Raw genomic sequence first — 25,153 nt, forward strand, 5'->3', positions numbered from 1 at the left:
TGGGGCATGTGGGATATAGGCCTGAGGAGGGGTAGGTGATCTCTCTCTCTTGGGGATCCAGTCTGGTCTCAGAGAGCAGCAAAGACTGGATGTGTGGGGCGCTGACCCTGGCTTAACATTTTCTCATGTAAGCGATTTCTCCCCCAATAAAGCAATAAAACAACCTACGACATCCCTACCCCATGTATGGCAATCTTCATCTTATATTTATACTCCCCCAAACATATTTAAGCAGTATGGACTGCAGAAAGACACTCTAAGACAGGCAGAGCTGCCTAGAAGAGGTTCAGGGCAGTAAAGCTGCCCGGAAGAACCAGATGCCAGCTAAACTGCATGGAAGAGGCTGAAACCAAGTGTGGTACCTGAAAAGGACACTCTCCAACCTGTTGAACTGCCTGCAGGATCTGCAGTGCACTCTTGTTTTCAAGCTTTCCCAAGCAGTCACCCGTGTCTGGGGTAAACATTGGCATGCTTGAGCAATTCTGCTCTGGTAAGCAAGCCCCTAGCCATATCCCTAGAAGCAGCCCCAGGAAAACCCAGTGGTTCACCTAGTTGGACTTCACTGAGAGTCTTTCTTTGGTCTATTATCAGTTCTCTATCTGGGATGAGTGTGTGTTTGCTCACATCTTCCCAGTCGTAATACCAGATGACCAGTTCCTTCACCACCACCATCCCAACCAACATTTGCTGTTGTTTGTTCTTTAATGATATCCATTCTGACCAGAGTAAGACAGAATCTCAGTGTGGCTTTTATTTGCACTTACTGAGTGGCTAAGGATATTGAACATTTGTGCATATATTTATTGGTATTTTATACATCTTTTCAGAACTGCTTGTTTAGTTCATTTGTCCATGTATCGATTAAATCACAGAAGGTTGTTTTGGCCTGTTATGTCTCCTGGATATTTATCTCCTTACAGATGCTGATAAAGATTTTCTACTATTCTTCAGACTGTTTCTTCATTCTCTTGGTTCTCCTTTACTATAGAACCCTTTGAATCTCACATGTCCTTCTTACCAATTCTTGCTATCATTTCCTGAATATTTTTTTCAGAAAATTCTTGTCGATGCCTACAACTTGAGGTATTTTCTCTGTTTTCTTTTGACAGTCTCAAAGTTTTGGACATGACATTAAAGTCTTTGTGCTGTTTTGAGTTGAATTTTACATGGGAAAAAATAGGAATCTAAATTCATTATTTTAAATGTGTATCCGGTTTTCCCAGAATCACTTATTAAAGAGGGTGTTTTGATTTGTCTTTTTAATATATTTTTAGTTTTTATTATTTTTATTGGTAATCAGACAGCTCAAGTTATGTGACTTCTGGTCCTATATTCTATTCCATTGTTCTGCTTGTCTGTTTCTGCACAAGTAGCATACTAGTTCTATCATTTGTGTAGTGAAACTTTAAATCAGGTATTGCGATACCTCCAATATTATACCTTTTGATTAAGGTGTTTATTTTTTTAATCAACCATCTAGGGTCCTTTGTGCTTCCATATACATTTTAGAATATCTGTGAAGATATCATGTAAATTTTAATAGGGTTTGCATTGAATCTATAGGCTGCTTTTGTTACTATATCCATTTTTAAAGTATTAATTATCCTAACTCACAAACATGGAAAATATCTCCATATTTAATGGCTTCATCAGTTTCTTTCTTAATAACATAAAATTTATAATGTGTATATCTTTCAACTCCTTGGCTAGGTTTATTCCGAGGGTTGATTTTGTTGTTGTGTGCTGGTTTTTCTGGCTGCTGCTGCTGTGTGGTTTGTTACTGGTATATAGTAAAACTACTGATCGTTTGTGTGTTGATTTTTATAACCTAGTACTTTTATGAAAGTCTTCATGAGACCTTAGAATTTTCTGGTGAAGCCTTTACAGCCTTTCAAGTTTAGTTTGTGTCATGTAAAAATAGGGATAATTTGGCATCTTCCTTCTATGTTTATATTCTTTTATTTCATTATCTTTTCTTACTGCTCTGTATGAAAAGTCAATCTTTATATGAAAAAGAATGGAAAGAACAAATCATGTCTCAAGCATGAATTTAGAAGAAGTAGTTTCAATATTTTCCATTTTGTATTATGTATTTCCTAAATTATTGGGAGGGATACTTTCAAAGTATTCCATAATGAGTCTCTAGATGTCATTGGTGCTTAAGCTCCTCTTCTTTCATCTCTAATGTTATTAACTAGGATAGTCTCTCTCTTTTAGTTTAATTTGGCTGTTTGTTGATCTTGTTTATCTTCCAGAAAAACTAACTCTTTGGTTCATAGGGCTGTGTGTGTGTGTGTGTGAGTGTTTGTGTGTGTGTCTGTGTGTCTGTGTCTGTGTCTGTGTCTCTGTATCTGTGTCTGTGTGTGTAAATGTATGTGTGTACATAGGTACTTATACATATTTGCAGGTACACATGTTCATATGTGCACATCCATGTATAAATCCATCTTCCTCAGTTGCTCTATTCGTTATTTTTTGAGACAAGGTCTCTCACTTTTACCTGGAGTTCATTGAGTTGGCTAGGCTGTTTGGCCAGCAATCACCAAGACCCCCCCCCCATTATCATTTCTTCAATACCAGGATGACAAGTACATGCCCCCATACCTAGTAATTTTATGTAAGTCCTGGTAATTTAACTCAGATTTCTTGCTGTCATGACAAATACCTTGCTGATTGAGTCATATCCATGGAGCTGTTTATTAGTTCTTTGTATCATTCTTTTGGTTTCTATTTCATTAATTTTCATGCTGATCTTTATTAGGTCTTTCTATAGGCTAAATTGAATTTGGCCTCTTGCATTTCTAAGATCTTCAGCTGCATCATTAAGTTATTGATTAGGCTTTGGTTATATTTTAACATAAGCACATCTAACTATAAATTTCCCTCTTAGAACTGCCTTTTATATATGAAAAACATTTCTGGTAACTCTGTTTTCATTTCATCTGATTCTGGAAATCTTTATATTTCTATCTTCATTTCTTCAACACCCTTTGATCTTTCTAGAGTATTTTGTTTGTTCAGTCTTTATGAAAATATGTGGCCTCTGTAGGTTATTTTTTTGTTCTTGAATTTTAGTTTCCTTTTATTATTACCTAATAATGTGTATGGTTTTTTTGCTTATTTTGAGCAGGAAACAAGGCCTCACTATGTAAACCTGACTTGCCTAGAACTTGCTTTGTAGACCAGGCTAGAATCAAACTCACAGATAACAATCTGCCTCTGACTCCTTAGTGCTAGAATTAAAGGCAAGAACCATCATGCCTAGCCTGTTTTGACTTTTTTGGTAAATGCTAAGACTTGTATTATGACCAAAAATGTGACTTTTTTAGCCGAAAGTTCCATGAGCTTATAAGTAAAGTGTGCATCTGCAGCTGTTGAACACAATATTCTATAGGCTCATTTAACCTATCGTATATTTTAACACTGATGTTTCTTTGTTGATATTTTTTATTTAGATGAACTATCTGTCGACAAGAGTGCAAAATTGAAGTTACATAGCATTACTGTATTTGTTCTTATCTGTGACTTCATGGCAAATAGTGCTTGTTTTATGAAACTGAATATCCAATGAATATTTACAAACATTGTATCCATTTGATGGATGATCCCTTTATTAGCACAGTATCTTCTGACAACCTTTGGCTTGAATTCTACTTTGTCAACAAATTCCTGTTTGATTCAGCTTTAGCAGTACATTATTTCACTTTCATTCTGTATGTGTGTGTTTGCCTGTGAGGTCTGTTTCTTGCAGACTGCAAGCAGTTGTTTCTTCTATATCAGTAACAAATCCCTTATTCTGAAACACTGGCTTAAGTGTTTGGTTAAGTGTCTCCTATATGGCAAGTTTGGTGCAATCCCAACTCTTACACAGCAACAAGATGTTTTCTGGAATCTAATTTCAGAGCTAAATTCCAGAAAAATCATATGGAATTGTATGTTACATGTAAAACGTACATGCTGTGAGGTCACAGAATTTATTTCAAGCCTCCAAAATACTTAATGCAAAGTCAGTGCCTGAAGTAGCTGGGTATGTTTTGTATAGTTAGGTAACTTGTGTCTTGCTGAACCTAACTACGAATTCGAAGCATCTTACACAAAGTACATATTCCTACATAGAAACAAATTCATTGCCTTTTGTGTATACAGAAGCATGTTCCAATAGTTGATTTCTAATCTCTATGAATACAACAAATGTATATCAATGGCTTTAAGCATATGTGCCCCAGGGTTAGCAAATTCCTGAGCTGCAAAACAGCCTGACAGAAAGATTCAAAAAATCAAGGGGAGAGACTGAACCCTTAACTTGCTTTGGGCACAGGGTAAGTAGTCAAGAATGTCTTTTAAATTAAGAATAGCAAATTTCACAGGATATGTAAGAGAGAGAAAGAGAGAGAGAGAGAAAGACAGAGAGAGACAGAGACAGAGTCAGAGACAGAGACAGAGAAAGAGAGAGAGAATTCTGGAGTCCAGAGTAGAAAACTGGTAGATACGCCCAAATTCCATTGCAACAGAGAAAGTCAACTTTGTGTCAAAGAGAGGAAGGAATGGTTGTTGTCTTTGCCTATTAGTTTTAGGTATAAAACTGAGAAATGAGAAGATCCTTGCCTTTGTTCCTGGATGGTATGTCTGACATGAAGTGACATAGATATATTAAAGTGTGATGTGTGTGTGTGTTAAATACTTTTGTTAGTCTATAAATGGTCTTATATGAATGTCTGAGAGGAAATTAAGAAGGGAACTTTTTGGCCTAATGAGGCTAGCATTTTTAATAAAATGTAGAGATTCATTTCCTGGAAGTCATCTGAAAAATGGCAAAGATGACTAAGGAGAGATGGTCTCAGCACTAGTGAAATTTGGAGGTAACGATTAGAATCAAGTTTATGGGTGTCTTGACCTTGGTTAATAAACTTACTGAGTTTCCTTACACAAACCTAGAAGAATGCTTTACTTAAAACAAACATAAGCCATGTCTTAAACACCTCCAGAGATTCAGCAAATACCTCCTAATTATCTGAAGGGCTTTATCAACCTCACTTCTATAGGTCAGGTGTGATTCCAACCTGGTTCCAGGAAAAGATCAATTTAAAGCATGTCTTTTAATGCAGGATAACCCAGGGAAAATCCTGTTCTGAAAGAGATAGAAAGGAAAATATTTATACACATATAAGAAGTATTAAAGATTAAATCCACATGAACTTTAAATGAAACTCCAAAAAAATGTCTATTTTAAGCTTTTAATGCTTTAAAACCCTGAGACCAAGGAGATAAAATGCCCACATGGCAGCATTCTGAAATCTTCCTGACAGGGCAGCCTCCACAGTAAAAGCAAAGGGGTGCCAGGAGGAATTGGAAAAGCTTGCCATGGAGTTATGCTTTCATAAATCATCTATTACATTAGAGGTTCACATTTATTTCTGCTCAACCTTATCTCACCTAATGGTTAAGGCTACTTCTTAGATACCGTCTTATCATTGAACTAAACAATTACATAGTAAGGTAAAATAACTTCCATAAGGCAAACACGGTGTGTTTAAATGCATGTGAGTTGACTACGAAGATACAGAGAAAAAAAAAGAAATCAATAAGGCAAATGAACTGCAAATTTCCATTAATGGTGAGAAAAATGTAAGTCTGTTTATAGAGTTTATGAGTCCATTTTTGTTACTATAATATGATAACTGTGGCAGGATAACTTGGTTCTTTGAAGATGATTTATTGAGATCCTAGCGCCAGAGTTTCAAGGGCATAATTCCAACACCAGCATGACTCTCTTAGCACCTCATAATGAATGTATGTAAGAGCATGGGAATCATGGTGAGTCAGGAAGCCAGAGACTGGGGTCCTCCTAAGAACACAACCAATGGCATAATGAGCACTCCCTGACTCTCCTTCTTCAAAGTTTTGTACCTCCCACAAACATTCTCAAGACCAGACTTCTAACACATGAAACTTTGACAGGATAAACAACACCCAAACTCTACATAAAGTTGGCCAATGTCTGGACAACCGTTAACTCTAACCTTTGTGCTTTGTTACATCCTTAGAATAAAAAGGGTATCTTAGAGTCTAAGCAATTTATAGTCACTTGATATGAAGCTACTGATGGTTTACTGAAAGATTAACCATCAAATGGTGTTGAGCATATCCAGGCCAACATATACATCTCAGGATGCAAGGCCTGTAGCAGCCCAGACCAACCTCTGCTGTTCATGAAGTAAGTAAATACAAAGATAATCAACATGAAAGTTGACTGAAGTAAAAGTCTATATGTAAAAGCTGTGTTTTCCACCAGCTTTTATTACAAGATTATATTCAGCTAATCAGCAAATATTTATTGACTTGTTTATTCAAAATGCAATTTTCATTAGGTTTTAAATTATGGAGATAAGATAAGATAAACAGTGATGCAATTAATAAGCCGGCAAGCATACCTGCTATTTTCTGGTCACAGACAGAACATGTGGAACTCTTTCCCCACCACCTCTAGTCCTTTCTAATGTCACACAGTCAGACTTTAAGATCATCTCCCTTCTCAGTCTTCGCCTCAGGTTTACTGCTAAGACAGAACTGCTGCTCGCTAGATATGAAGGATGAGAAATGCAAGATGCTTAGATTTCTTGTTAGCATTTACTTACAATATGCCAGGAGATAGTCATAGCTTTAAGAATGTATTCATTCATTAAACATCAATAAAAAATGTTTTAGCCGGGCGGTGGTGGCACACGCCCTTAATCCCAGTACTCAGGAGGCAGAGACAGGCGGGTCTCTGTGAGTTTGAGACCAGCCTGGTCTGCAAGAGCTAGTTCCAGGACAGCCTCCTAAGCTACAGCGAAACCCTGTCTCGAAAAACCAAGATAAATAAATAAATGAATAAGTCTCTGAGTGGGTACTTTATCAAGAAAATAAAACACTATAATATTAAGGCAATACTTCAACAACAAAGTAGAATGTGACTTATTAAATAAATAATAAAAGGGATAAGTTGTACATACACACACACTTCATGAGAACTGGGGACCCGTTTAAAGAACTTGTATTGAAAAAAATACTTTTATTGATTTTTTTCTTTGACAATTTTACGCATGAAGAACATGCACTTTCATGAACTATTAACTGCTGATAGACTCTAGGAGAAGGAGAACAGTCGCCTTCAGTATTTACTCCTGATAGATTCTGGAACAAGGAGAACAGTTGTCTTTACTTGTGTAGCCACAAGGATCCAGTAGATAGCTCCAAGTCTCTGATCACACAGACAGCCCTGGTTAAAGTAAGTGGATCACAAAACAAAGTGGAACTAGACATGGATGTGGCAAAGCTATTTTTAGGGATGAGAAGAATAGACAGGGCTAGTAGAGATTGGAAAGGGTGAGTGCAGAGGGTCAGTGTCCATCATCTACATGTATAAAAGGGGAGAGTGAGCTGAGCACAGTCACCTCCCCCTGATCCCTGACTGCGGCGGCAATGTGACCAGCTGCCTCAAGGATGTTCTGCCATGGACTACACCCTGGAAGTATGAACTAAGATAAAACCTATCTTTCTGGAGTTGCTCTTGTTAAGGTGTTTTATCATAGCAACAAGAATAGTAGATAAAACAGCATGTATAATATGTTAGTGAAAGTCAGGCGTTGGTGGCACACGCCTGTAATCCCAGCACTCGACATGCAGAGGCAGGCAGATCTCTGTGAGTTCAAGACCAGCCTGGTCTACGAGAGCTAGTTTCAGGACAGTCTCCAAAGCCACAGAGAAACCCTATCTCGAAAAAAATGTTAGTGAAGCAGTTATATTAGTCGTGCAAAGATAACCACAGTGCATTTGTTTGTTTGTTTGTTTGAATGGTACTTTTTTATCTGAAGCCACAACCCAAGTATTTTGCCTGATTGGCAACCACACATATGCATGGGATAAGAACTCCAGAATGCCTGGCCTGAATAGTTCTGACTCCAGGTTTCTTATGCAATTGCCACTGATAGGACAAGACATAGGACCGCGAGGTGCTGGATCTACTGAAAGCTGGTTAGGTAATTTTCTTCCTCTGTGCAGCCCAAGACTGTCCCTGCTGTCTTACTTCTTGGGCTCTTGGAAACTCCTAAACATCTTGATCTATCCTATAGTGATCTTAGAATCACTATCCTATAGTGATTATACTATTTGCATAGCAGCTGTAGCTTCTAGAGTATAGTATAGAAACTGTCACCTCTAGGGTCAGTTGGTTACAGGAGTGTCAGAAGACATCTCAGGTTCATGGGAAGAGAGACCACCTTCACCTTTGAGGAGCAGCAACTTTCTAGAAGGGCATGTGGTCCAGGAGTGATGGCTGTGTCTGCATTTGGATAGTACAAGATGAAAGAAATGTAAAAGTGATAGAGTTGGTATTAGCTATTCATTCATTGCAGAGGACTTAACATGAAGAAGAGCCTTGAATTTCTATTGGACTTCATCCTGCAGAGTGGACAGAAGACAGCTAACTTCCAGGAAGCCCTGACTGAGTTAGAGTGGGAAAAGGAAACTAATAGGGTATGTTAACTAAACCCTGGTGAAGATGGACGTTTCTGTCCCACCTGGTCCCACAGCTGCTTTGCCCCAAATAAACACATGGGTGCTGTATTAATTATTAAACTGTTTGGCTGATTGCCTAGGCTTCTTATTGGCTATCTCTCTTAATTATTAACCCATTTCTATTAATCTTTGTATTGCCATAGAGCTGTGGCTTACCCATAATCTGGCATGTTACTCCTTTGGCAGCATGGCATCTCTTGGAGACCTCTCTCTCTCCTCTCCCCAGCATTCTCCTTGTCTGGTAGCCCCGCCGATACCTCCTGCCTGGCTACTGGACAATGAGTGTTTTATTCATCAACCAATAAGAGAAACATATACACAAAAGGACACTCCCCCATCACCCTGGTATTCTTCAAACATGCTGCCAATGGTGAGGGTATTCCAGAGCTCAAATTCCTGGCTACCTGCTTCACATCTTCCATGTCTACACACCCACAGCACAGCTCATCCAGTAAGTTACAAGAAGAATTCTGGATGGTGACAATACCACGCTGAACATGAACTGACAGCACATTTTCCTAACAGTGGATAAAATAATGAGGTGTCTTATGATCTATGACATGTTTTGCTTTGACGAACTGCAGTAGGTGCCATGACAGGGCAGAAACAAATGGTGTTAGAACTTTCTAGGCTTAGGGAGGTGAAGAGGAGCCTCAGAGACAGAGCAGGAAGGGATTGGGAGTTTGAAAAGCACTCTAGATGGGGCCCGATCCCCTCCACCCAAGCTTTACTCTGTTGTACAGTACAGAGAACTCCCATTCCAGTCAGACTTCCTCTTCCCATGTGGAGTTCTTACCAGTCCTTTGTGACTCCTTGCAAGACCTCTCAATTCCATGTTGCGCTTTGTCAACAGTTGCAACCTAAAGGCCAAGGTTTCTTTGGAGGATGATGCATGCAGGATTAAGCTTTGTCTCCTTTAACTATTGGGATATCCTTTATAAGGTTTTTAATGTTAAGGACCATTCATAGCTTAAAAATGAAATTTAACAACCAGTGAGCTGCCTCCTCAGTTAAAGGTGCAGCTACTAAGCTTAAGTTCAATCCCTAGGAACCACATAGTAGAAAGGAAACTGACTCTTACAGGGTGTCCTCTGACCTCTACATATACCCTATGGGGCATGTGCACACACTTAATGCTTGTAAAAAAATGAGGTTTAAAATGTGAGTTGCTGCCTGGCGTTGGTGGTGCACGCCTTTAATCCCAGCACTCGGAAGGCAGAGGCAGGCGGGTCTCTGTGGGTTCCAGGCCAGCCTGATCTACAGAGTGAGTTCCAGGACAGCCTCCAAAACAATACAGACAAACCCTGTCTCGAAAAAAAAAAGTGAGTTTCGACAGAGTACCACCAATTCCCATCTTTAACTCCAGAGCATCCCACAAATTAACTACCTTTAATTCACTCTGTTATTTCCCACTAAGGTGTTAGAGGCCACTCTGATTTAATAGCAAGTTCTGAGACAGCCATGACTACTTCAAGGCCCTGTCTCAAAAAAGAATTTCTTTAAACATTTTTTCAAAAGAAAAAAAGTGTATGTTAGATGATACTATATTTTCCTAACCAACATAAGCTGAATTTAATTATAACTCCAAGTTTTCCTCAACATTAAATATGTGATAGGATTCTCTCAGCAGTTACTGAAAATAATAGGACTTAATTACTGAGAAATACTTCACACACATTTTCTCATTAATTCTCCCAACAACTCCATGAAGTAAGTACTGCTATCACTTTCCTTTATAATAGATACCAACTGAGAGACAGGAAAGGAAGCTTGATCAACCAAAGTCGCACGGCAGGCAGCCAAACTTGTTTTTATTCTATGAGCTCTTTTATGGCCATTAAAAATGCACAGACCCTCATATTTTGTAATTAAGGCTTATGCATGTTTTTTTTTAAGTTTTCCTGCCTCTTCTTTTAGTTTTTAAAAATATCACTCCTGTTGAGTCATAATTTACATACATTCAACTGTGTTATTTCACTCATCACCTTGACCGTATCCATAGTGGTCTGTGCTAGCCCCACACAGACTCCATGGTGGACTTCACAGCGTTCCCTAAGGTTTACTTGTGTGTCTTCTCAGCCCAAGCCATCGTCTATCCAAAGTCTGCCCATGTCTACACAGGGCTGGTGCAGTCATGCAGGTTATTCTCTTCTGTACCTTGTGTCTGTCTTCTTTCTCTCAGCAGCAAGCTCTCCACGCTCATCCGTGTTGTGATCAGTGTGATAAACAGATAGTTTTGCCAAAAAGTAGTCTGTCGTAAATCATCATTTAATTATTTTGACAATCATTTCAGCTACTTCTAGCTGTTGATTTTTATGAATGAAACTGCCATATTCGTGTATTTATATGGTCATTCTGCATTCATTTACTGGGAGGGAATATCTGGGAATAGAATTGTTAGGTTATATAGCAAATGCATGGTTGTGAAAGCAGTTGTCTCTTCTATGTTCCCAACTGTTCCATTTGTTTTATGTCTTGCCAGCCCTTGGTGTGAGTGATTTGTTTTTAGCTATTCTACAGATACACATTGATATTTCATTTCTATTTTAATTTGTATTCCCTTGATAATTAATGATATTGAGAATATTTTTGTATGGGCTTTTGGACATTTTCATTTCTTTTATTGTGAAGAATATATTCAAACCTCTTGCCAATTTTGTTTTTGTCTTATTGAGTCCTATGCTACACACATACAACTTCCATATATGAGTTCTTTGTCCCATTTACTTAATATATATTATATGTATGGTGTGTGTGTGTGTGTGTGTGTATGTGTGTGTGTGTGTGTGAATGTGTGTATCATCTCCCATGCTGTGACTTGCTTTATCATTTTCTTAATGATGTCTTTCAAGGGGCAAAGTTTTACATTTTAATTAAGTCTCATCGAAGTTTTCTTTTATGGGGACTTGGGAGGTGGCTCAGTGGTCAAAGTGTTAAGTATGAGGATGGGGGTTTAGATCTCTAGAATTAAAATGGGTAGTGGCCTATTGTTCCAACCCCAGAAGGCAGACACAGGGAATCCCCAGAGGAACTGCCTAGCCATATCAGTGAGCTCTGGGTTTAATTGAGAGATCTTTCCTCAATGAACAAGATGGAAAAGCCATCAAATACGGTTCCAGCCTCAATCTCAAGCTTCTGGATACCCTTTCATACACATGTATATACACCCCACACATGTGCCCACCTATGTGCTAATATGCATGCATGTGTACATACATACCACACACAAGCACACAAGGTGAGGACAGAGCAGGGAGGGAGAGAACGTACACATAGCAAGAAATAAACACACAGGAGACTATGGGGGTGGGGGAAAGAAAATTTTCTTTTCTGGTTTACGCTTTCCTGTGGCATATCTAAACAATATCTGCCAACAGCAACATCACTACAGAGACCTTTGTCTTCTGTTTTCTCATAGAAACTATTTCCTTTTAACCTTGCATTTGGAGCTGCAGAGGATTTCTAGATCACTTAGTCTGATTTAAAGAATGAGTTGGTCATTACTTTTAAATATTCCTTGGTTTTGCAGCTGTCGGTGCATTTTCCCACTATTGCCTCCCACCCATATATTTTACAATCTCTAAACCCCTTGACGTTTCTAGTATTCTAGAGAACCAGCCACGCCTAACGTGAGAAACTATGAGCCAGAGCCTCTAGAATGCTAGCTTTAAATTCATACAGGTTTAAGGCAGCTGTTTGCATGGCTCAGTGCCCTGGTTCTATTGGTGTTGGAAGGCCCATGTATTTAAGATGGCCTCATCATAGACCTTTTACAAAAGTGACACATGAGCCCTATTCTTTATTTTTTTATGTGAATGCATTTCAAGGTGTGTAATTTGTTAAACTGTAGCCATATGTTTTACTGTTAGTAATTCCACATACAATTCCGAGCCTAATACCAGTAACATGAGTAAGGCTATTAATAACTATTGAAACTCACTTAATTGACAGCAAAGAGGAGTGGTGGTTTTTCAGACCTATTTCCACAGCCATGGATCACTTCGCTTTTGCTCTTTTGGGTGGTTTTGTAATTTTTTACTTTGTGTGTGTGTGTGTGTGTGTGTGTGTGTGTGTGTATGTGTGTATGTGTCATAATACATGTGTAGCAATCAGAGGATAATTTGCAGGAGTTGACTCTTTCTTCCATCCAGTGAGCTCTGGAGATCAAACTCAGGTCACCAGACATAGTGACAAACATGTCTACCCATAAGTCATCTCATTGGCTCTGCTTTTCTATACGTTTTAAATCTTATTTACACATTTATATATTATACACATATAGCAAAAAAATGTAGCATTTTCACTTATAAACAGTAGTGTTTGAAAGGACTCAAAGTGAATTTGAATAAAGCTCATAATATTTTCATATTGCATTCAGTGGTTCATCTCATGATTCTGTCCTCAGTTACATAATATAGGGTTCTAAATTTTAATTCACTTTCTGAAATTAATCACTAATATCTAAATTCTATCATAATGAAATTTCACACATTGGGTTACTGAGTTATCATAGAGCGTTGGTGTTTACTAATAAACCGTGTTATTGAGAAGCCATATGTCATAACAATATGTAAAAATTTATTTTGCAATGATCCAATAAATTATTAACAGTGAAGTGTCTTCTAAATTTTTTAAACACCACATACTCAGTGTTGGCCAGACTTAATTTGTTTCATAAGAAATAAATTGTTGGACTCAAAGCCACCTCGGAGCTTGATGGGGATCCCTGTATATTTTGGAGGAAAACATTTGGACAGCCCCCCATATATCTGTGCAATTCCAATATTTATAGTCATTCATATTCAGTGTGCACCTTCTAAATATGCCCGTGAAAAATAAAATGATTACTTTTCCCTCAATGTTCAGCAGGCATTCTAAATTAGCCAGCTGCTCTCTTGTCATGGAGGGAAATATATCGTCTTTTTATAAAAAGTGACAGTAAATATGTCCATGGCACCAGTCACTTTATATGCAAGTGGAAATTCCATTGGTGCAATGATTTATGGTTAGAGAAGAGCAAGAGTATGTTAAAAGAGAGAGAGAGACAGAGGAAGAGAAAACATCAATGAAGAAAGTGTTCCATGTTCTTTCTTAGAGGCGCCTAGAGAATAACTTTTTTCTAAGGAAGTGGAATCACTTTGTTTTGTGGTAAGACAGTAATCTCAAAGTCCATGTGTTTATTTGTTTACTAATATTATTATGACTATTAGGGATTCAAAAGTCATTTAAAAGCATGAGCTGCTAAAACAGTGGTTCTCAACCTACCGGTCGTGACCCCTTTAGGTTTCAACAATCCTTTTACAGGGGTTACTTAAGACCATCAGAAAATTCGAATATTTACATTATGAGTAATAACAATAGCAAAATTAGTTATGACAGAACAACAAAAACCATTTTGTGGCTGCAGGGGGTGACTACAACATGAGGAACTGATTAAAGGGTGCCAGTATTAGGAGGGTCAAGAACCACTGCAGTCGAACAATTAATTGCATCAAGTGTATTCATGGAAGCCATGCTATAAATAGTGATTTGGTGCAAGACTGTGATGGGAATGGGGTTGGATATTTATCCTTCTTGAAAACTTTGTCCTTTCTGTGTGAATCCTCTAAAACAAGAGTACAAGAGTTCCCATGCTTTTATTATCTCTCTGTCTCTGTCTCCCTCCCTCCCTCCCTCCCTCCCTCCCTCCCTCCCTCCCTCCCTCCCTCCCTCCCTCCCTCCCTCCCTCTCTCTCTCTCTCTCTCTCTCTCTCTCTCTCTCTCTCTCTCTCTGTGTCTCGTTCCATTATTTGATTCTGCTATTTGGCTCTGGCTCTGGTTCAAACTACATTAAACTTTTGGGGAACTATAATTTGTGATCTAATTTGTTTTACCAGTATTTCAATGTGTATCATATGGACAAAATAGGATCATGGAGCATGAGCATCTATTTCCTCCAAGGATCTGGGTATCAAGTCCCTCACAGAACAAAAAATAACACACAGCTGAATAGCTAATCTTGGGACTGGGGAGGGCTTTAAAGATCTATTCTGCTCCCGTGTCAAAGACCAGAAATTAAAACTTCAGAGACCAAAGCTATCCATCCATTCAGTGTTTTCAAAATGTGGACCTAAGTCTTAACTTATGCCCACACTCCTCTCATCTCTGCCTCAGTTTCCTTTTGATTAAAGGCAGTATAACTTTTGGAGGTAATTTTCACCTAGAAGGCTATTTGTGGTCACTGTCTCTTTCCAAAGAAATCTTACTCTACAAGTATTGTCTGCACACCTGCAGCATCTAGGCACTCAAGACACAGCAGTGAATAGAGACGATAAGCCTGTGAGACAGGATGGGTTATAGTTGTGCAGTGTACTACATGGTGACAAATGCAAGTCAGGCAAAGGAGGGGGGGACACATTCAGATGTCTGTGTTAGACAGGAAGGGTGTAAAGTATCCATGAAATGCTAAACAATGGTGTGAAGATGCCCCAATACTGGTTGCATTTGTGGGAAGACATAAGATGGTCAAGTATCTCCTGTTTCCTCGGTGATTGTAGGAAATCTTGACTTTGTACAAAGGCAAGGGTTTTCCTCTGGTCTCTCTTTTTGTCTTCTGCATCTTCTGATCTAAAAGATACACATGCCAACATAGGCTCTCCTCTCTTTACCCTGAGTCTGCATCGAATGGAACAGTTTCTTTTATGTGGGTGTGGCTGCTAGTGGAGAAGGGAAGTGACTTAGGTGGCCTGCACTTGCAAGACAGAGAGACAAGACTGTTGAACTAGGACAGAGCCTGCTTCTCTGTTTTCTCTCTGTGCATTAGTTGGGCTTACTTTCCAGGGCTCGTGTGACTTATAGCTTGAAAGGCCTCTGCCATTGAAAAGTACTTTGTCCTGAGGCCAGGGAAGCTGTAAACAAGAGGGATGTTATTGTGTATTTAAAAATAGAGCAGAAGATGGTAATGTCCTTGAATGACTTTTGAAAAAATGAATTCTCGGTGTGTAGAAGCATTAACCATTATCTAGTTTGTACAGTGAGCCAAAGTGCAAAAACTTCATGATTCATAGTCTCAAGCTTTGGATGATCTTAAAATAAAAAGACACTTTGATTTGAAAAAGAAAAAGCCCCTCCAGAATCTCAGTATACATAATGATAGACAAAAATATAGTAAGATTTATAAGCCCAAACCACTTTCAGGTGTGAGTACATAAACTAGATACCTATGCATAACTACTAATTCCCATAAGAGTCCTGCAGACTTCACTGATGTGTCTTAGCTATAACGTTATTATTTCAGTAAGAAAATTATCTTCATCACATTCCCAAAGGTGTCTTTATTTATTCATTCACATACTCACAGATATTTGCTGAGTGTACACCATATGCTAGGACTGTACTAATACTGCCTAGACAATATGATCTGTAGCTACCTTCTCCATAGTTTGTGTATTTCCTCATTCCTTGAAATCCCAGAGATGCTCTTTGTACAAATGGTTCTCCAGATTGACTTACAAATACATTGTGAAATACAATTAGATGGAAATTATATATAGTATTGTTAACTTCCAGAGAGCAAATAGCCAGCTTTGAGTTAACTTGGATGTCACTTTGGGAATACAGAATCACTGTATAATGTGTGTGTGTCTCACTTTAGGAGACAATGCTCTTTTGATTAACAATGGGTCAGTTAAGAGGGCAGTGGTGGCCATAAGTGATAACAGTTTTGAACATTTCCGTCTTCTAAATAGACTCAATAATAATACAGTGCCCAGGGAGATGTCACGTTTACTTTCAACTACAGTGAACATTTAGGATCTTTACAAAATGTAATGTCAAGAGGATGTCTACTTTTGGGAAGATAGGAGGGATATACATGGCACATTCCTTCTGCTAGGTAAAGGTAAGTATTTGTATGTTGTATATGAATCAATCATAAAAAGACATTGAAGAACACTGGGTGATCTGGAGACCCACAGAATGGCACAGAGGTGAGTTTAATGGATATTTAATTGTTGAAGGAGTTATCAGTCTGGAAATGTCAATGAATGCAACAAAATAAAAGCAAAACAGTCCCAACTAAATCCTTCCCATCCAAGGGCTCAAGAAAGAGACAGGATGCATTCATTAACCACTCTGCATGATTCTTACACCCCTCAGAGAACCTCAGCCCTGCTAGTCTCCCTGTGTCACCAAAGCAAAGGGAGCTGAAAAATACATGTAGAAGCCAAGATGAAGGCCTATACTCATCACAAACTGTGATTTAGTGCTATCAATTGAAGGCTTCCTCACTCCATTACCACACCAATGGGGTTCCAGTAAAGAAACAGTGGATTCTAGCTGAAGGATCTGCAAGTCACAAAATAGGAAAAAGCAAAAGTGGAAGAATGGGGAAGAGGTATCAACAAGTCCATGTTATGCATGGAGACATCATTGCTCTGCATTAAAACAACTGGAACAAAAACCAGCATAGGTTTAGGGAATAAAGACCATCAGTTACCAGACCAAATCAACATCCAAATGTAAATACATCAAAAACTTTTAAATAGTTAACATGAATTCAGCTCAAAATGTTTTCTAGAAAATATGAGGAATAACACCAGAGAAATATTTTAAGCCTACAAACCAATGTTCATCATAGATAGTTATGCCTCACTCGATGGCAAAATATTAACAAATTTCAATATTAACAAAATAGTTCTATGTCATGAGTAAATTGACTTGTTTATTCAAGAGAAAAAGGGCTGACTATATTATCAACTGTATTAACAGTTCAAAGAAGAAAAAATTAGATGAAAGGAAAAACTACAACTGATGTAGAAAAGCACTTGGTGGGAATGGGGACTGATTCTTGGTTTTCAAAAGGAGTCTCTAACGATAACTAGAAATGGAGAGAGATTTCTTCAACTTGATAGAGATCGTCCATCAAAAGCATTCAGCTAATGTTGTGCTTGATTGTGAGACCTGAATACTTTCCTGCTAAGATCAGCAAGGAGGCAAAGATGTCCATTCCTAGACACATGGATCAATGGATCAGAACAGAGAGCCCAAAATAGACTCCCACAAGCTTGTGCAATTGACTTTTGACAAAGGTGCAAAAGCCATTCAATGGAGGAAAGACACTCTTTTTAGCAAATGGCGCTGAAGCAGTTGGATGCCCACCTGCAACAAAAAAAAAAAGAATCCAGACTTAAGTCTTACATGCTATGAAATGTTAACACAAAAATGATATCGAACTTAAATGGAAAGTGTAAAACTAAATTTAAGAGAAAATCCTTAACATGTAGGACTGGGGTGTGCATAGTGTTCTTGCACTTAATACCAAAAGTGCAATTTATAAAAAGAAAAATGATAAATTGCAATTCATTGAGTTTTTAAATAAAAAATGTTTTATAAATAAATGCCTGCTTGAGAAGAAGAAAAGATGGCCCACAGTGAGGAGAAATAGGTGGTTCAACAGGTATAGTGCAATTTGTACAAGCATAAGGACCCAAGTTCTATTCCCCAACACCCAAGTAAAAGTCTATAATCCCCAACACCCAAGTAAAAGTCTATAACCCCCAACACCCAAGTAAAAGTGTATCCCATGGGGTCCACTAGACAATCAGTATAGCCAAAACAATGATCTACAGCTTCAGTGAAAGGGCATATCTACAAACAGATCAAGTGGAGAGCAACTGAAGAAGACAGTCAACATTAATCTCTGGTCTCCACAAGTACATTCATCAGCAAGTGCACCCCTCTGCCATACACAAGCATATACCACAAATAAATAAATGTATAGATAAATAAATGTTTCTGTGTTAACACCTCCCAGGTACTATGATACAGATCTGTGCTGCCACACCCAACCTGAAAACAAAAATTTAACTTTAAAAGTTCCACTAACTGCACTAAAAATACAACCAGCTCCACTTGAAGTCTTTGTTTAGTTTTTTTTCATCTTGAAAAGCAGCACTCTGAAAAAGGTTGACAAGATAGGAAGCCATCACTGCCTTCTTTAAGATGAAATAGGTTAAGTCAGTGTGGTTAACAAAGGTCTGTTGGGATCCTGAGTTCCAGGCTAGCCTGGCCTACATAATACGATCTTGTCTCACAAAGACAAGAGAGAGAGGTGAGATCGAGACATAGCTGGATAGAAAGAGTAGGGAAGAGAGACAGATCAGTAAATTAGTTGATGAGATCTTACTGACTGCTGGATGTTGTTTCATAGTGGCTATTGGCTGTTAAAGAACCACAGATAGAAAAATATGAACAATTTGTATTGTTTTATTCCAAATCTTTATCAAAACAGAAGCAGTAATTATCTGTGATTTTTTGCCACCACGTGGAATCACCGACGACTTTATTGAGACTTGCCAAGTTGAAGGATAGTCTCTTTCACAGGACTCACATGGAAGCTGTGTGTCTAGTCGATTTTTATATCCTTCACTCATTTCTCCATTTAGCAAACATTTAGTGAGCACCTACTGTGTGCCAGGCACTACTCCAGATACTAGATTTCCAGAACCTAATAACCTCCTAACTGGAACAAGTGGGTTCCTCCCTCCATTAGATCTTATCTGTTCATTGTCTCCCGCCCTTACCGCCTCTGATAAAAGGAGTCAAAGCAATGATGGGTTCTGTTAAAAGAGAAGGATGTGATCACTCAACAACCATGCCGCTCAACCTTCCTAATGCTGTGACTCTTTAATGCAGTTCTTCATGCTGTGGTGACTCCCAAACATATAATGATTTTATTGTTAATTCATAACTGTAAATTTGCTATCATTAATTATAATGTAAATATCTGATATGCAGGACATCTGATATAACCCCCAAAATGGTCGCAACCCATAGATTGAAAACCACTGCTTGAAAGTTTCTTCTTGTTTAAAAGAAATGATTGGTCTGTTGTCTTCCTTTGTATATGGATCAGACTTCCTTGTGGCTCTGGTTGACCATTATTGTACATCATGGTTCAAACACAGCTAACTTTAGATGACAGTCTAAATGTTTAGCCACAGCATTGGCAAAGGCATTATTTGGGTTTGTCAATGATTGTGTTTTTAGACAAGATTACATGGGAGTCTGGCAGACTGACCGGAGAAATTCTACCCTCAATGTGAACAACAGCAGTCAATAGACTAGGATTCTCAGAAGAACAAATACTGAAGGAAATTTCCATCTTCCACTGAGAGCTGGCATGGGGGGATGTCCACTTGTCTCCTCACTGGGGCATCAGAACTCCGAATCACCAGCCTTTGAACCCCAACAATATCTGTGGCTTCTCCCCACATTCCCAGGCTTTTTGGCCTCAAACTAAGAGTTCCATCATTGGCTGGTTTAGAATCTTCTAAATTTGAACTTAAATCATGCTACTAGCATCCCATAGCTTCCATCTTGCATATGATCTGCTATTGGGACTTTAAGGCAGCCATAACAGTGAGCCAATTCCTGACAAACTCTCACACCACTGCTTACATCACCTATGGCTTTCATCTCCCTGGGTAGCCCTAACACCAAAACCCAAGGCACATTATTTTTCTAGAATCTAAAGACCATATTCCAAAACTGATTTATATTCAGATTTCCCATTCTCTTTACCTAAACATCACAAAGAGATTCTCCAATGACCCATAAATTAATTGTTGATTACTGTGGTGAAGCACTGTAATAGACATAATGTATTTCTGTTATAAGACAGTCTTATTTCTGCATGAATCTCAAGGGCACCTAAGAGACACACAACCAGAAAAGGACTGAGAAACTACTAAGGGAAGCCCCATCATCCAGTTGTGACAGCACAGGATGGAATGATGGGGTGGAATGTCAAATTGGTTAATTCCTTTAGGAGGATTTTACTAAATGTCTATTCTTACTAAATCCAACAAATGTCACATCCATTAAGACTGCTCAAGTATATGATTTTTGTAACCTAGAATTGGATTCAATGACTGATTATGATTAAGAATTCACTACAGGGTGTCTTTTTAAAAAGAGTTAATAAGGACACACAGCTGGGGCACTGAAATCCCCATAAGAGGCTAAGTAAAGATCCAATTTGATGCTTCTTTCTAGACTGATGGTATAGCTTTAAGGGAAGTTTTCTTCTTTTGTAATGAAAGTACATTAGTTCTGAGCAGCCAACACCTACATACAGTACAAAATCGAGAGCAGAGGGAGACATCGTGGTACACACATGCACATCGTACTTATATCAGAATTCCTTTTGACTACCCAAAGGTACCTAACAGAATTTGCTCCTATGGTGGAAGAGGCAGACACCCCTCCTCCATACCTTCTCCCCTCTAGTCAGATGTAGCTTAGTAGATTCCATCCTTAACCCCAGTACTAATTCTCTGAGTCTTTATCTGAACTACTTTTAAATTAAATTTAAGCAACTATTTGTTCCATTATTCCATGCAGCCCATTGTCACACAGCGTTCACTTACTGTACAATATTTCAAATGAAGTAAAACTTCAAGGCCATTTGATAGGTGTGGGAAAAGGAGGAACCTGATATAGCCAGAAGGAACTAATAATCTCCCAAGGATTTCAGTGGGAGAGCTCAACTTAGCAGCAGATTTCACTTTCCATTTAACTTTAAATGTGTAGCTCTGTATAGCAGCTTGGGACACTGTCTTGTGTTGCAGAAAAAGCCTTAAGAGTGAGAGGAGAATGAATCTGCCTGCTCCCAGCCAGTGCTCTGAGCACTATAAATTCTCTTTCCCTGCCCAAGTTACCAAGGAAACCGAGTTTTTGATGCTTCACTTGAAAATGTTTGTTCTTTACCTTGAAGCAGACATCCTATGTAGGATGGAGGGCTGGGATTTGAGGGAGGCCCAGAAAGCTATCAGTAAAAGAGAAGGATCAAAAGACTAAAGCTTAGGAGTTGGTCCAGCCACTGGGGTGGGGGTTGAGGGAGATTTTAATGGTGAGGGGGAAGGTCACTCCTCTCCTTATGCCTGGAGTAATGGGATGTATTAATGATTAGTGTTGTCTTGCCTCGGTCCCTCATTGCCAGTTATGAACTGAACAAGACTGTACTGATCTTTCCAAACAAGATACAAGTGTATAAGCCACACCCATGCTTTCACAGCCTACCTGAGCTCCTATATACATAAACCAGGCGGACATGCTGTGTAATGTAACATTTCACTTGGCAATGGATCTCATTTACAGCAGTGGCTCCATAGGTTGTAATAGAGGTGACAATTTCCTCTCACCTAGTGAAGCTGTAATGTGGTAAATGCTTTTTCTGCCATGTTTGTGCCGATGTTATTGTAAACAAACCTAATGGAATCTTTGTTGTAAACAGCATAGCACACACAGTTCTTGTGTGGTTCGTGATACTTGATAATAAATGGCAGTGACACCAGGTTCAGCATTAACTGTCACACATCTTAGCAATGTTTTAGATGCTTTTTTTCTGAAGACTTACTTCTGTTTCTATGTGTGTAGTGAGAGTGGTATTGACTTGTGTGAGTGCAGATACCCATTGAGTCTCATGGAGGGTATCAGATATCCTGGGGTTTTAGATGGCTGTGGGCTGCCTATTATGAGTGTTGGGAACCAAACTCAGACCTTCTGCTAGACGTAGTGCATGCTCTTAACATCTGAGCCTTCTCTCCAGCCATTATTGTTATTTTGGAGTAGACTCCCTCTACTTAGAAAATAAGTTTCACTACAGTACACTTTGCCATAGCATGCCAGCTGCGACTGGGTTCACCTCATGTTCACCACGTCTCTAGATGGCTTCAAGAGATCACCCTGAGTGGCTGAGCTACATACCTTTGGGATCTTTACAAATCCACTCAGTAATGTTCCCACGGTGGCAGAATCATCCAACAACCCAGGTCTTAGAAAGCCCCATCTCTAAGCAAAACACAGCCAGAGTCGAGCTTTCTCCACATGCCACTCACACTATCTGAATGAGTAGCTACCATCTGGACGATTCAGTCTAGAGAACATACAGTGAAATGCCTCGGTCTGTGTGAAAAAAAAACACAGAAAATATGTTCATGCGATGGCTAGAATGTGAATTCTCCCCCACAGGCTCATGTGTTTAAACACTGGGTCCCCCGGGCGGTGGTGGTCTTTGGGAGATTGTGGAAGCTGCAAGAGGCAGATTTCCCTGGAGAAAGTGAACCACTGAAGGATGGGCCTGGTTGGCTATGACTTAGCTAATTTTCAGCCCAGGTTATCTGCTTCCTCATCTACAGATGTGTGAGCATGCAGCACCAAAGGCTCTTGCTGTCACTGAGAGTCTCCTTCCATGCCTCCTCCATCACTCCACCTCATCTCCTCCATCACTCTACATGTCCTCCTCCACGACACCTCCTCCATCACTCCACCATAAGTCCTCCATGTCTCCTCCACCAAACCCCTTCCATCACTCTACCATAAGTCCTCCATGTCTCCTCTGCCAAACCCCCTCCATCACTCCACCATAAGTCCTCCATGTCTCCTCTGCCAAACCCCTCCATCCCTCTACCATGCCTCCTCCATCATTCCACCAAGACTCTTCCTCCATGCCTCCTCTACCAAACCCCCTCCATCACTCCACCATGAATCTCTCACCATGTCCCTCCATCACTCCTCCTTCGCTGTCTCCTCTGTCATTCCACCATGAATCATTGACTGTGTCTCCTTCATTACTCCCCCTCTCCTCCTCCACCAAACCTCCACCATGCCTCTCAGCCATAATAAACTTTACTCTCTCAAACCATGAGCCAACTAAGTCCTCGCTCCCTGAAGTTGCTTCTTGCTGGGTAGTCACAATAAGAATGTAATTAATAGCATCCCCTGGATTCTCTACAAGTAGTCTTGTCTAAAAACTAGCTTTAGGGCTGGTGAGATGGCTCAGTGCCTGTGAGCACTGGCTACATTTCTAGAGGATCAGGGTTCAATTTCCAGAACCCACATGGCAACATACAACCCATTTCCAGTTCTAGGAGATCCAGAACCCACTTCTGACCCCTGCTGGCTCCAGACATGCAACTGGCATACATGCAGGTAAACACCCATGCACATAAAAATTGATTAATTTTAAAAAGGAAAATAGAATTTCCCAATTTTAAAACAACATTGATTGAAGAATCCACTGTAGGCATGTTGTCTATGAACCTGTAACGGTGGCCACACCCCTTTGGGTGTGGCTTCAGGCGGACGGAAGCGGAAAGAGGAAAGCTTGAGGTGTGGCTTCGGTTTGCCAGCTCTTTTCTGGTGGGTCCGCGGATCTGATAGGAAGGGTATAGAAAGGCTCCCAGGATTCTTTGTATTTTTCTTTGTAAGTGTTCCCAATAAACACCCATTTATCATTTATCTTGGGTCTAGTGAAGTCATTACATCCTCGCCTTCACCACCATGCCAGAGACTCCCTGAAAAGACAGCAAGAGCCCCTGAAATGATCAGGACACGGAAGAAAAATAAAAAGGGGGGAAGGGGGTACTGAGTAAAGAATAATGAAATGCTACAAGGAATGCACTCAGATTTTTAAAAATATGATTCAGGGAGTGAGTGCTGGAGTTGGCATCCAGGGGTGGGATTAGAAAGTCGTAGATGAGCGTGAATGACAGGCTCTTGCTATGAATCAGAAACTGTAAAGAGATGACAATCGTAGGAGCCTAACTGAGGGTCCCTTCAGTGCTGCCTCTTTCCCAGTGGGTGATTCGCCTGGCTGTTGATTCAGTTTTGAAATCTGAAAGTCATATTCCTTGTGGGCCTCAGTTCTCCCAGTGAGGGCAGGCACACTTAGAATGTGCCCATGGAAGGCAAAAAACGTCTTTCCAGTGAGTTTGGCCCGACCTGCTGAGTAAGAAGTTGCTATTGGTTACCTGGTCACTTGACCACACTTTCAGCATGAATGTGTATTGTGTCGTAATTGCTCATGGAAACAGCCTTTCTATTTTCAGAGCTTGCTGCTGCCTTATACGACTGAACGTTGTAACAGCGGTTTTTCTTTTGGTATAAAAAGTGAGTTAGAAGTAGATAAGAGAGAAGGACTTGATTGCCCTCAATCAGGCTCTGGCTTAGGCTGTCATTAAATCAGAGGCTTGTTTGAAATCCGTTCTCAGCTGTAACCCATTCTTAGCCTGCTTGTGTGAGTCCGCAGTTCATGATAATTTCATGTTTCATTTGTTCTTCGCGCACAGCCTGAGATGTGTTCTTTGGTATGCACAGTTTCTGGAGTGTCTCACCTTGCAGCGTGCTTAGAAAGCTGACAGCAAACAGGATTCAGCCAGTGGGTTAGCCACGTGGAAAGGAAATGTGCGAATCACATGGAATTTAGAGGTGAGTTCTTCATTCCTCGCACCAGACAGTGACTGCAGTTTGAAATGGCATCATTTTTATCAACTTCTTGGTTGTTTTAGAGACAAGGTAACACTCGGAGTCACAAAAATCATTAAACCTTTCCCAACTTCCATCGGAATTCTCTCTGAACAAACACACACACACACACAGAAAGAGAGAGAGAGAGAGAGAGAGAGAGAGAGAGAGAGAGAGAGAGAGAGAGAAACAAAAGTGACTACTTCAGTCTAAAAGAATGAAATCTACTTGTGTAGCTGAAGTTTGGAAGTATGCACACTCCCCTCTGTGTGAGTTTTGAGAGGTCTTGCAGGAACCTGTTTTGTGAATGC

At 39.6% G+C, this 25,153-nt stretch overlaps 1 long non-coding RNA gene across 1 annotated transcript; it reads right to left on the reverse strand.

The window, feature by feature from the left end:
• Window positions 1-16,879: 16,879 nt before the first annotated feature.
• Window positions 16,880-24,314, reverse strand: LOC121132824. The gene is made up of 3 exons (XR_005869470.1): window positions 23,640-24,314; window positions 22,305-22,502; window positions 16,880-17,693 (listed from the first exon to the last, which is right to left on the reverse strand). It is a non-coding gene; the product is annotated as an uncharacterized LOC121132824 (long non-coding RNA).
• Between the last annotated feature and the right edge of the window lie 839 nt (window positions 24,315-25,153).

This window comes from Mesocricetus auratus, unplaced genomic scaffold, assembly GCF_017639785.1.
Source record: "Mesocricetus auratus isolate SY011 unplaced genomic scaffold, BCM_Maur_2.0 Super-Scaffold_100018, whole genome shotgun sequence".
Classification (NCBI taxonomy): domain Eukaryota; kingdom Metazoa; phylum Chordata; class Mammalia; order Rodentia; family Cricetidae; genus Mesocricetus; species Mesocricetus auratus.